Here is a 12,481-nt window from a genome sequence, read left to right on the forward strand (position 1 = left end):
ATAATAGTTACCATACTAGTATCGGGATGCCACCTTACGAAATGCTATATGGGCGAAGGTGTCGAACTCCCATTTGTTGGGGAGAAGTGGGTCAAAAAGAAATCGGGAGCATCGATTTGGTTTTAGAAACGAATAACAAGATTGATATTATTCGGGATCATTTGAAGAAGGCTCAAGATAGACAAAAGTCGTATGCCGACAAACATAGACGGACGATCGAATTTCAAGAAGGTGACAAGGTGATGCTTAGGGTTTCGCCATGGAAAGGTATTATTCGATTTCGAAAACGGGGAAAGTTAGCTCCTCGGTTTATTGGGCCATTCAAAGTTTTAGCTCGTGTTGGTGAAGTTGCGTATCGCTTGGAATTACCCGAAGAGCTTGCGGGGATCCATAACACGTTTCATGTTTCCCATCTCCGTAAGTGTCTTGCGGATGATTCTTCATGGATGCCATTAGACGAAATCGAACTAAACAACAAGTTAGAGTATGTTGAAGAGCCGATTGCTATACTAGATGAGAAGGTGAAAATGTTGAGGAATAAAGAGGTGAGGACCTTTAAGGTTCAATGGCGACGGAGTAAAGGTTCCGAGTTCACTTGGGAGCCCGAAGAATTCGTGTTGGTTTATCTTCCCTCTTGTCATGCGGCTTGGATTGCGAGGACGCAATCCGAATAAGTGGGGGAGAGTTGTAAGACCCAAATATTATCCTTGTATATAAGCGAAGTTAAAATACTTGAAGTGGGGTTTTGGTTGTTCAAATTTAAAAAGAAATGCAGAATTCTGAACTGGGGGTGTCAGGCGCCGCGCGGCTATATGGCGCGCCGCGCCATCTGTTTGCGACAGATTCCCCTTTTCTTTTTAATTAGATTTTTTGAGGGCATTTTGGTAAAATCACTTTGGGGTCCGAATTTAATGCCTTAGATCAGTTTGGGAGCTCATTAAGTCCATTCACAACCACCTTATCCTCTCCAATTCAATTCTAGTGAGAGAGTGCATTTCTTGAGTGAGAAAGCTTCATTAAAGGGTAAAGGAGGTTGAATCTGAAATGTCCCGTTCTTATTGATTAAAAACGTTCCATATTAATTGATTTCGTTGCGAGGTTTTGACCTCTATATGAGACGTTTTTCAAAGACTGCATTCATTTTAAAACAAACCATAACCTTTTATTTCATCAATAAAGGTTTAAAAAGCTTTACGTAGATTATCAAATAATGATAATCTAAAATATCCTGTTTACACACGACCATTACATAATAGTTTACAATACAAATATGTTACAACAAAATAAGTTTCTTGAATGCAGTTTTTACACAATATCATACAAGCATGGACTCCAAATCTCGTCCTTATTTAAGTATGCGACAGCGGAAGCTCTTAATAATCACCTGAGAATAAACATGCTTAAAACGTCAACAAAAATGTTGGTGAGTTATAGGTTTAACCTATATATATCAAATCATAATAATAGACCACAAGATTTCATATTTCAATACACATCCCATACATAGAGATAAAAATCATTCAAATGGTGAACACCTGGTAACCGACATTAACAAGATGCATATATAAGAATATCCCCATCATTCCGGGACACCCTTCGGATATGATATAAATTTCGAAGTACTAAAGCATCCGGTACTTTGGATGGGGTTTGTTAGGCCCAATAGATCTATCTTTAGGATTCGCGTCAATTAGGGTGTTTGTTCCCTAATTCTTAGATTACCAGACTTAATAAAAAGGGGCATATTCGATTTCGATAATTCAACCATAGAATGTAGTTTCACGTACTTGTGTCTATTTTGTAAATCATTTATAAAACCTGCATGTATTCTCATCCCAAAAATATTAGATTTTAAAAGTGGGACTATAACTCACTTTCACATATTTTTACTTCGTCGGGAAGTAAGACTTGGCCACTGGTTGATTCACGAACCTATAACAATATATACATATATATCAAAGTATGTTCAAAATATATTTACAACACTTTTAATATATTTTGATGTTTTAAGTTTATTAAGTCAGCTGTCCTCGTTAGTAACCTACAACTAGTTGTCCACAGTTAGATGTACAGAAATAAATCGATAAATATTATCTTGAATCAATCCACGACCCAGTGTATACGTATCTCAGTATTGATCACAACTCAAACTATATATATTTTGGAATCAACCTCAACCCTGTATAGCTAACTCCAACATTCACATATAGAGTGTCTATGGTTGTTCCGAAATATATATAGATGTGTCGACATGATAGGTCGAAACATTGTATATGTGTCTATGGTATCTCAAAATTACATAATATACAATACAAGTTGATTAAGTTATGGTTGGAATAGATTTGTTACCAATTTTCACGTAGCTAAAATGAGAAAAATTATCCAATCTTGTTTTACCCATAACTTCTTCATTTTAAATCCGTTTTGAGTGAATCAAATTGCTATGGTTTCATATTGAACTCTATTTTATGAATCTAAACAGAAAAATTATAGGTTTATAGATGGAAAAATAAGTTACAAGTCATTTTTGTAAAGGTAGTCATTTCAGTCGAAAGAACGACGTCTAGATGACCATTTTAGAAAACATACTTCCACTTTGAGTTTAACCATAATTTTTGGATATAGTTTCATGTTCATAATAAAAATCATTTTCTCAGAATAACAACTTTTAAATCAAAGTTTATCATAGTTTTTAATTAACTAACCCAAAACAGCCCGCGGTGTTACTACGACGGCGTAAATCCAGTTTTACGGTGTTTTTCGTGTCTCCAGGTTTTAAATCATTAAGTTAGAATATCATATAGATATAGAACATGTGTTTAGTTGATTTTAAAAGTCAAGTTAGAAGGATTAACTTTTGTTTGCGAACAAGTTTAGAATTAACTAAACTATGTTCTAGTGATTCCAAGTTTAAACCTTCGAATAAGATAGCTTTATATGTATGAATCGAATGATGTTATGAACATCATTACTACCTTAATTTCCTTGGATAAACCTACTGGAAAAGAGAAAAATGGATCTAGCTTCAACGGATCCTTGGATGGCTCGAAGTTCTTGAAGCAGAATCATGACACGAAAACAAGTTCAAGTAAGATCATCACTTGAAATAAGATTGTTATAGTTATAGAAATTGAACCAAAGTTTGAATATTATTATTACCTTGTATTAGAATGATAACCTACTGTAAGAAACAAAGATTTCTTGAGGTTGAATGATCACCTTACAAGATTGGAAGTGAGCTAGCAAACTTGAAAGTATTCTTGATTTTATGTAACTAGAACTTGTAGAATATATGAAGAACACTTAGAACTTGAAGATAGAACTTGAGAGAGATCAATTAGATGAAGAAAATTGAAGAATGAAAGTGTTTGTAGGTGTTTTTGGTCGTTGGTGTATGGATTAGATATAAAGGATATGTAATTTTGTTTTCATGTAAATAAGTCATGAATGATTACTCATATTTTTGTAATTTTATGAGATATTTCATACTAGTTGCCAAATGATGGTTCCCAAATGTGTTAGAGGACTCACATGGGCTGCTAATAGCTGATCATTGGAGTGTATATACCAATAGTACATACATCTAAAAGCTGTGTATTGTACGAGTACGAATACGGGTGCATACGAGTAGAATTGTTGATGAAACTGAACGAGGATGTAATTGTAAGCATTTTTGTTAAGTAGAAGTATTTTGATAAGTGTATTGAAGTCTTTCAAAAGTGTATAAATACATATTAAAACACTACATGTATATACATTTTAACTGAGTCGTTAAGTCATCGTTAGTCGTTACATGTAAGTGTTGTTTTGAAACCTTTAGGTTAACGATCTTGTTAAATGTTGTTAACCCAATGTTTATAATATCAAATGAGATTTTAAATTATTATATTATCATGATATTATCATGTATGAATATCTCTTAATATGATATATATATATATATACATTAAATGTCTTTACAACGATAATCGTTACATATATGTCTCGTTTAAAAATCATTAAGTTAGTAGTCTTGTTTTTACATATGTAGTTCATTGTTAATATACTTTATGATATGTTTTATTATCATAGTATCATGTTAACTATATATATATATATCCATATATATGTCATCATATAGTTTTTACAAGTTTTAACGTTCGTGAATCACCGATCAACTTGGGTGGTCAATTGTCTATATGAAACATATTTCAATTAATCAAGTCTTAACAAGTTTGATTGCTTAACATGTTGGAAACATTTAATCATGTAAATATCAATCTCAATTAATATATATAAACATGGAAAAGTTCGGGTCACTACAGTACCTACCCGTTAAATAAATTTCGTCCCAAAATTTTAAGCTGTTGAAGGTGTTGACGAATCTTCTGGAAATAGATGCGGGTATTTCTTCTTCATCTGATCTTCACGCTCCCAGGTGAACTCGGGTCCTCTACGAGCATTCCATCGAACCTTAACAATTGGTATCTTGTTTTGCTTAAGTCTTTTAACCTCACGATCCATTATTTCGACGGGTTCTTCGATGAATTGGAGTTTTTCGTTGATTTGGATTTCATCTAACGGAATAGTAAGATCTTCTTTAGCAAAACATTTCTTCAAATTCGAGACGTGGAAAGTGTTATGTACAGCCGCGAGTTGTTGAGGTAACTCAAGTCGGTAAGCTACTGGTCCGACACGATCAATAATCTTGAATGGTCCAATATACCTTGGATTTAATTTCCCTCGTTTACCAAATCGAACAACGCCTTTCTAAGGTGCAACTTTAAGCATGACCATCTCTCCAATTTCAAATTCTATATCTTTTCTTTTAATGTCAGCGTAGCTCTTTTGTCGACTTTGGGCGGTTTTCAATCGTTGTTGAATTTGGATGATCTTCTCGGTAGTTTCTTGTATAATCTCCGGACCCGTAATCTGTCTATCCCCCACTTCACTCCAACAAATCGGAGACCTGCACTTTCTAACATAAAGTGCTTCAAACGGCGCCATCTCAATGCTTGAATGGTAGCTGTTGTTGTAGGAAAATTCTGCTAACGGTAGATGTCGATCCCAACTGTTTCCGAAATCAATAACACATGCTCGTAGCATGTCTTCAAGCGTTTGTATCGTCCTTTCGCTCTGCCCATCAGTTTGTGGATGATAGGCAGTACTCATGTCTAGACGAGTTCCTAATGCTTGCTGTAATGTCTGCCAGAATCTTGAAATAAATCTGCCATCCCTATCAGAGATAATAGAGATTGGTATTCCATGTCTGGAGACGACTTCCTTCAAATACAGTCGTGCTAACTTCTCCATCTTGTCATCTTCTCTTATTGGCAAGAAGTGTGTTGATTTGGTGAGACGATCAACTATTACCCAAATAGTATCAAAACCACTTGCAGTCCTTGGCAATTTAGTGATGAAATCCATGGTAATGTTTTCCCATTTCCATTCTGGGATTTCGGGTTGTTGAAGTAGACCTAATGGTTTCTGATGCTCAGCTTTGACCTTAGAACACGTCAAACATTCTCCTACGTATTTAGCAACATCGGCTTTCATACCCGGCCACCAAAAATGTTTCTTGAGATCCTTGTACATCTTCCCCGTTCCAGGATGTATTGAGTATCTGGTTTTATGAGCTTCTCTAAGTACCATTTCTCTCATATCTCCAAATTTTGGTACCCAAATCCTTTCAGCCCTATACTGGGTTCCGTCTTCCCGAATATTAAGATGCTTCTCCGATACTTTGGGTATTTCATCCTTTAAATTTCCCTCTTTTAAAACTCCTTGTTGCGCCTCCTTTATTTGAGTAGTAAGGTTATTATGAATCATTATATTCATAGATTTTACTCGAATGGGTTCTCTGTCCTTCCTGCTCAAGGCATCGGCTACCACATTTGCCTTCCCCGGGTGGTAACGAATCTCAAAGTCGTAATCATTCAATAATTCAATCCACCTACGCTGCCTCATATTCAGTTGTTTCTGATTAAATATGTGTTGAAGACTTTTGTGGTCGGTATATATAATACTTTTGACCCCATATAAGTAGTGCCTCCAAGTCTTTAATGCAAAAACAACCGCGCCTAATTCCAAATCATGCGTCGTATAATTTTGTTCGTGAATCTTCAATTGTCTTGACGCATAAGCAATCACCTTCGTTCGTTGCATTAATACACAACCGAGACCTTGCTTTGATGCGTCACAATAAATCACAAAATCATCATTCCCTTCAGGCAATGACAATATAGGTGCCGTAGTTAGCTTTTTCTTCAATAACTGAAACACTTTCTCTTGTTCATCATTCCATTCAAATTTCTTCCCTTTATGCGTTAATGCAGTCAAGGGTTTTGCTATTCTGGAAAAGTCTTGGATGAACCTTCTGTAGTAACCAGCTAGTCCTAAAAACTGGCGTATGTGTTTCGGAGTTTTCGGGGTTTCCCACTTTTCAACAGTTTCTATCTTTGCCGGATCCACCTTAATACCTTCTTTGTTCACTATGTGACCGAGGAATTGAACTTCTTCCAACCAAAATGCACACTTTGAAAACTTAGCGTACAATTCTTTCTTCCTCAATACTTCTAACACCTTTCTCAAATGTTCACCGTATTCTTGGTCATTCTTTGAGTAAATAAGTATGTCATCAATGAAAACAATGACAAACTTGTCAAGGTATGGTCCACACACTCGGTTCATAAGGTCCATGAACACAGCTGGTGCATTAGTTAAACCAAATGGCATGACCATAAACTCATAATGACCGTAACGTGTTCTGAAAGCAGTCTTTGGAATATCATCTTCTTTCACCCGCATTTGATGATACCCGGAACGTAAGTCAATCTTTGAATAAACAGACGAGCCTTGTAGTTGATCAAATAAGTCGTCGATTCTCGGTAGTGGGTAGCGGTTCTTGATGGTAAGTTTGTTCAACTCTCGGTAGTCGATACACAACCTGAATGTACCATCTTTCTTCTTGACAAACAAAACAGGAGCTCCCCACGGTGATGTGCTTGGTCGAATGAAACCACGCTCTAAAAGTTCTTGTAATTGGCTTTGCAGTTCTTTCATCTCGCTGGGTGCGAGTCTGTAAGGAGCACGAGCTATTGGTGCAGCTCCTGGTACAAGATCTATTTGAAATTCAACGGATCGATGTGGGGTAATCCCGGTAATTCTTTCGGAAATACATCGGGAAATTCTTTTGCAATGGGAACATCATTGATGCTCTTTTCTTCAGTTGATACTTTCTCGACGTGTGCTAGAACAGCATAGCAACCTTTTCTTATTAGTTTTTGTGCCTTCAAATTACTAATAAGATGTAGCTTCGTGTTGCCCTTTTCTCCGTACACCATTAAGGGTTTTCCTTTTTCTCGTATAATGCGAATTGCATTTTTGTAACAAACGATCTCTGCTTTCACTTCTTTCAACCAGTCCATACCGATTATCACATCAAAACTCCCTAACTCTACTGGTATCAAATCAATCTTAAATGTTTCGCTAACCAGTTTAATTTCTCGATTCCGACATATATTATCTGCTGAAATTAATTTACCATTTGCTAATTCGAGTAAAAATTTACTATCCAAAGGCGTCAATGGACAACTTAATTTAGCACAAAAATCTCTACTCATATAGCTTCTATCCGCACCCGAATCAAATAAAATGTAAGCAGATTTATTGTCAATAAGAAACGTACCCGTAACAAGCTCCGGGTCTTCCTGTGCCTCTGCCGCATTAATATTGAAAACTCTTCCGCGGCCTTGTCCATTCGTGTTCTCCTGGTTCGGGCAATTTCTAATGATGTGGCCCGGTTTTTCACATTTATAACAAACTACATTGGCATAACTTGCTCCGACACTACTTGCTCCGCCATTACTCGTTCCGACACCATTTGTTCCTTTCGTTCTATTAACCCCTGGTCCGTAGACCTCACACTTCGCTGCGCTATAAGCATTTCTTTTACACTTGTTGCAAAATTTGGTGCAGAACCCCGAGTGATACTTTTCACACCTTTGGCATAGCTGTTTCTGATTGTTGTTGTTGTTGCGGTTATTATTGTTGTTGGGATGATTGTTGTAGTTGTTGTTGTTGTTGTTGTTGGGCCGTTTGTTGTAGTTGCGATTGATGTTGCGATTGTTGGGATAATTGTTGCGATTGCTGTTGTTGTTGTATTGGTGATTCTTATCACCATTTTCCTCCCACTTTCTTTTGACTTGCTTCACATTGGTCTCTTCAGCAGTCTGTTCTTTAATTCTTTCTTCAATCTGGTTCACTAGTTTGTGAGCCATTCTACATGCCTGTTGTATGGAGGCGGGCTCGTGTGAACTTATATCTTCTTGGATTCTTTCCGGTAATCCTTTCACAAACGCGTCGATCTTCTCTTCCTCATCTTCGAATGCTCCCGGACACAATAGGCACAATTCTGTGAATCGTCTTTCGTACGTGGTAATATCAAATCCTTGGGTTCGTAACCCTCTAAGTTCTGTCTTGAGCTTATTGACCTCGGTTCTGGGACGGTACTTCTCGTTCATCAAGTGCTTGAATGCTGACCACGGTAGTGCGTAAGCATCGTCTTGTCCCACTTGCTCTAGATAGGTATTCCACCATGTTAACGCAGAACCTGTGAAGGTATGCGTAGCGTACTTCACTTTGTCCTCTTCAGTACACTTACTTATGGCAAACACCGATTCGACCTTCTCAGTCCACCGTTTCAATCCGATCGGTCCTTCGGTTCCATCAAATTCCAAAGGTTTGCAGGCAGTGAATTCTTTGTAGGTGCATCCTACACGATTTCCTGTACTGCTAGATCCAAGGTTATTGTTGGTATGTAGCGCAGCCTGTACTGCGGCTATGTTTGAAGCTAGAAAAGTACGGAATTCCTCTTCATTCATATTCACTGTGTGTCGAGTAGTCGGTGCCATTTCCTTCAAAATAGTCAAATGGAACAAGTTAATCATACAGAATATTAAGAGTAGTTAATAGTATTTCGTACCATAATATGAACTCATTTATAAAAGCTTTTTCTTCATATTAGCGTTTTATAAGTTTAAATTCGGGTAGTACCTACCCGTTAAGTTCATACTTAGTAGCTAATATACAATTCAACTACTACAATTCTATATGAAAAACTGATTATAATAATATTTCGCGTTCAAACTTTTACACAATATTTTACAAACTTACAATACCGCTTATTTTACATATAGCATGAAATATAGCACACAATAAATTTGATACAAGATGGTTGTGAAGATAATTCTAGCTAGTACACAAGTCGTTCAGCAAAGGCAATAAAGACACGTAATTCATACGTCCAGAAACAAGTCATGCATTCTGGTTTTACTAGGATTACTTCCCATCCTTGGTCTTGTGGAACATAGCCATTATGGCCATTGATAAGACAGCGTGTTGTAACGTCGTCAAAGGGACGAGGGTTACGTAATGTCCAACAGTCCCGTAACAATCTAAAAACCTCATTTCTTACCCCAATTACCGACTCCGTCACTTGTGGGAACGTTTTGTTTAATAGTTGTAGCCCGATGTTCTTGTTCTCACTTTGGTGAGAAGTGAACATTACTAATCCGTAAGCATAACATGCTTCTTTATGTTACATGTTAGTCGCTTTTTCTAAATCACGAAGTTCAATATTCGGATATATTGAGTCAAAATAATTTCTTAACCCATTGCGTAAAATAGCATTTGGGTTCCCCGCAATATATGCGTCAAAGTAAACACATCGTAACTTATGGATTTCCCAATGTGATATCCCCCATCTTTCGAACGAAAGCCTTTTATAAACCAAGGCATTCTTGGAACGTTCTTCGAATGTCTTACAAACTGATCTCGTCTTAAATAGTTGTGCCGAAGAATCCTGACCGACTCTAGACAAGATTTAATCAATCATGTCTCCGGGTAGGTCTCTTAAAATATTGGGTTGTCTATCCATTTTGTATTTTTATACTGTAAAATAGACAAGAGTTAGATTCATAAAAAAAATACTTATTAATACAAGCAATTTTTACATATATCATAAAGCATAAGCACACTATATTACTTATATTACACCACACGAATACAACTATCTTATTCCGACTCGCTTGTTTCTTCTTCTTCGGTTTTGGTTCGTTTTGCCAAGTTGCTAGGGATATATGATGTTCCCCTAATACGAGCCGTCGTTATCCACATTGGTTTAGAAAAACCTGGTGGTTTAGAGGTTCCCGGGTCATTGTTACAACTTAAGGACTTCGGGGGTTGACGATACATATAAAGTTCATCAGGGTTGGAATTAGATTTCTCTATTTTTATGCCCTTTCCCTTATTATTTTCTTTTGCCTTTTTAAATTCAGTTGGGGTAATTTCTATAACATCATCGGAATTCTCGTCGGAATCTGATTCATCGGAGAATTGGTAATCCTCCCAATATTTTGCTTCCTTGGCGGAAACACCATTGACCATAATTAACCTTGGTCGGTTGGTTGAGGATTTTCTTTTACTTAACCGTTTTATTATTTCCCCCACCGGTTCTATTTCTTCATCCGGTTCCGATTCTTCTTCCGGTTCCGATTCTTCTTCCGGTTCCGACTCTTCTTCCGGTTCCTCTTCGGGAACTTGTGAATCAGTCCACGAATCATTCCAATTTACATTTGACTCTTCATTATTATTAGGTGAGTCAATGGGACTTGTTCTAGAGGTATACATCTATCACATAATATCAAACGCGTTAAGAGATTAATATATCACATAATATTCACATGTTAAAAATATATAGTTTCCAACAAAATTTGTTAAGCAATCATTTTTCAAGTAAACACGGTCGAAGTCCAGACTCACTAATGCATCCTAACAAACTCGATAAGACACACTAATGCAAAATTCTGGTTCTCTAAGACCAACGCTCGGATACCAACTGAAATGTCCCGTTCTTATTGATTAAAAACGTTCCATATTAATTGATTTCGTTGCGAGGTTTGACCTCTATATGAGACGTTTTTCAAAGACTGCATTCATTTTAAAACAAACCATAACCTTTTATTTCATCAATAAAGGTTTAAAAAGCTTTACGTAGATTATCAAATAATGATAATCTAAAATATCCTGTTTACACACGACCATTACATAATGGTTTACAATACAAATATGTTACAACAAAATAAGTTTCTTGAATGCAGTTTTTACACAATATCATACAAGCATGGACTCCAAATCTCGTCCTTATTTAAGTATGCGACAATGGAAGCTCTTAATAATCACCTGAGAATAAACATGCTTAAAACGTCAACAAAAATGTTGGTGAGTTATAGGTTTAACCTATATATATCAAATCATAATAATAGACCACAAGATTTCATATTTCAATACACATCCCATACATAGAGATAAAAATCATTCAAATGGTGAACACCTGGTAACCGACATTAACAAGATGCATATATAAGAATATCCCCATCATTCCGGGACACCCTTCGGATATGATATAAATTTCGAAGTACTAAAGCATCCAGTACTTTGGATGGGGTTTGTTAGGCCCAATAGATCTATCTTTAGGATTCGCGTCAATTAGGGTGTCTGTTCCCTAATTCTTAGATTACCAGACTTAATAAAAAGGGGCATATTCGATTTCGATAATTCAACCATAGAATGTAGTTTCACGTACTTGTGTCTATTTTGTAAATCATTTATAAAACCTGCATGTATTCTCATCCCAAAAATATTAAATTTTAAAAGTGGGACTATAACTCACTTTCACAGATTTTTACTTCATCGGGAAGTAAGACTTGGCCACTGGTTGATTCACGAACCTATAACAATATATACATATATATCAAAGTATGTTCAAAATATATTTACAACACTTTTAATATATTTTGATGTTTTAAGTTTATTAAGTCAGCTGTCCTCGTTAGTAACCTACAACTAGTTGTCCACAGTTAGATGTACAGAAATAAATCGATAAATATTATCTTGAATCAATCCACGACCCAGTGTATACGTATCTCAGTATTGATCACAACTCAAACTATATATATTTTGGAATCAACCTCAACCCTGTATAGCTAACTCCAACATTCACATATAGAGTGTCTATGGTTGTTCCGAAATATATATAGATGTGTCGACATGATAGGTCGAAACATTGTATACGTGTCTATGGTATCTCAAGATTATATAATATACAATACAAGTTGATTAAGTTATGGTTGGAATAGATTTGTTACCAATTTTCACGTAGCTAAAATGAGAAAAATTATCCAATCTTGTTTTACCCATAACTTCTTCATTTTAAATCCGTTTTGAGTGAATCAAATTGCTATGGTTTCATATTGAACTCTATTTTATGAATCTAAACATAAAAATTATAGGTTTATAGTCGGAAAAATAAGTTACAAGTCGTTTTTGTAAAGGTAGTCATTTCAGTCGAAAGAACGACGTCTAGATGACCATTTTAGAAAACATACTTCCACTTTGAGTTTAACCATAATTTTTGGATATAGTTTCATGTTCATAATAAAAA

The sequence above is a fragment of the Rutidosis leptorrhynchoides genome, chromosome 1 (genome assembly GCF_046630445.1).
Source record: "Rutidosis leptorrhynchoides isolate AG116_Rl617_1_P2 chromosome 1, CSIRO_AGI_Rlap_v1, whole genome shotgun sequence".
NCBI lineage: Eukaryota > Viridiplantae > Streptophyta > Magnoliopsida > Asterales > Asteraceae > Rutidosis > Rutidosis leptorrhynchoides.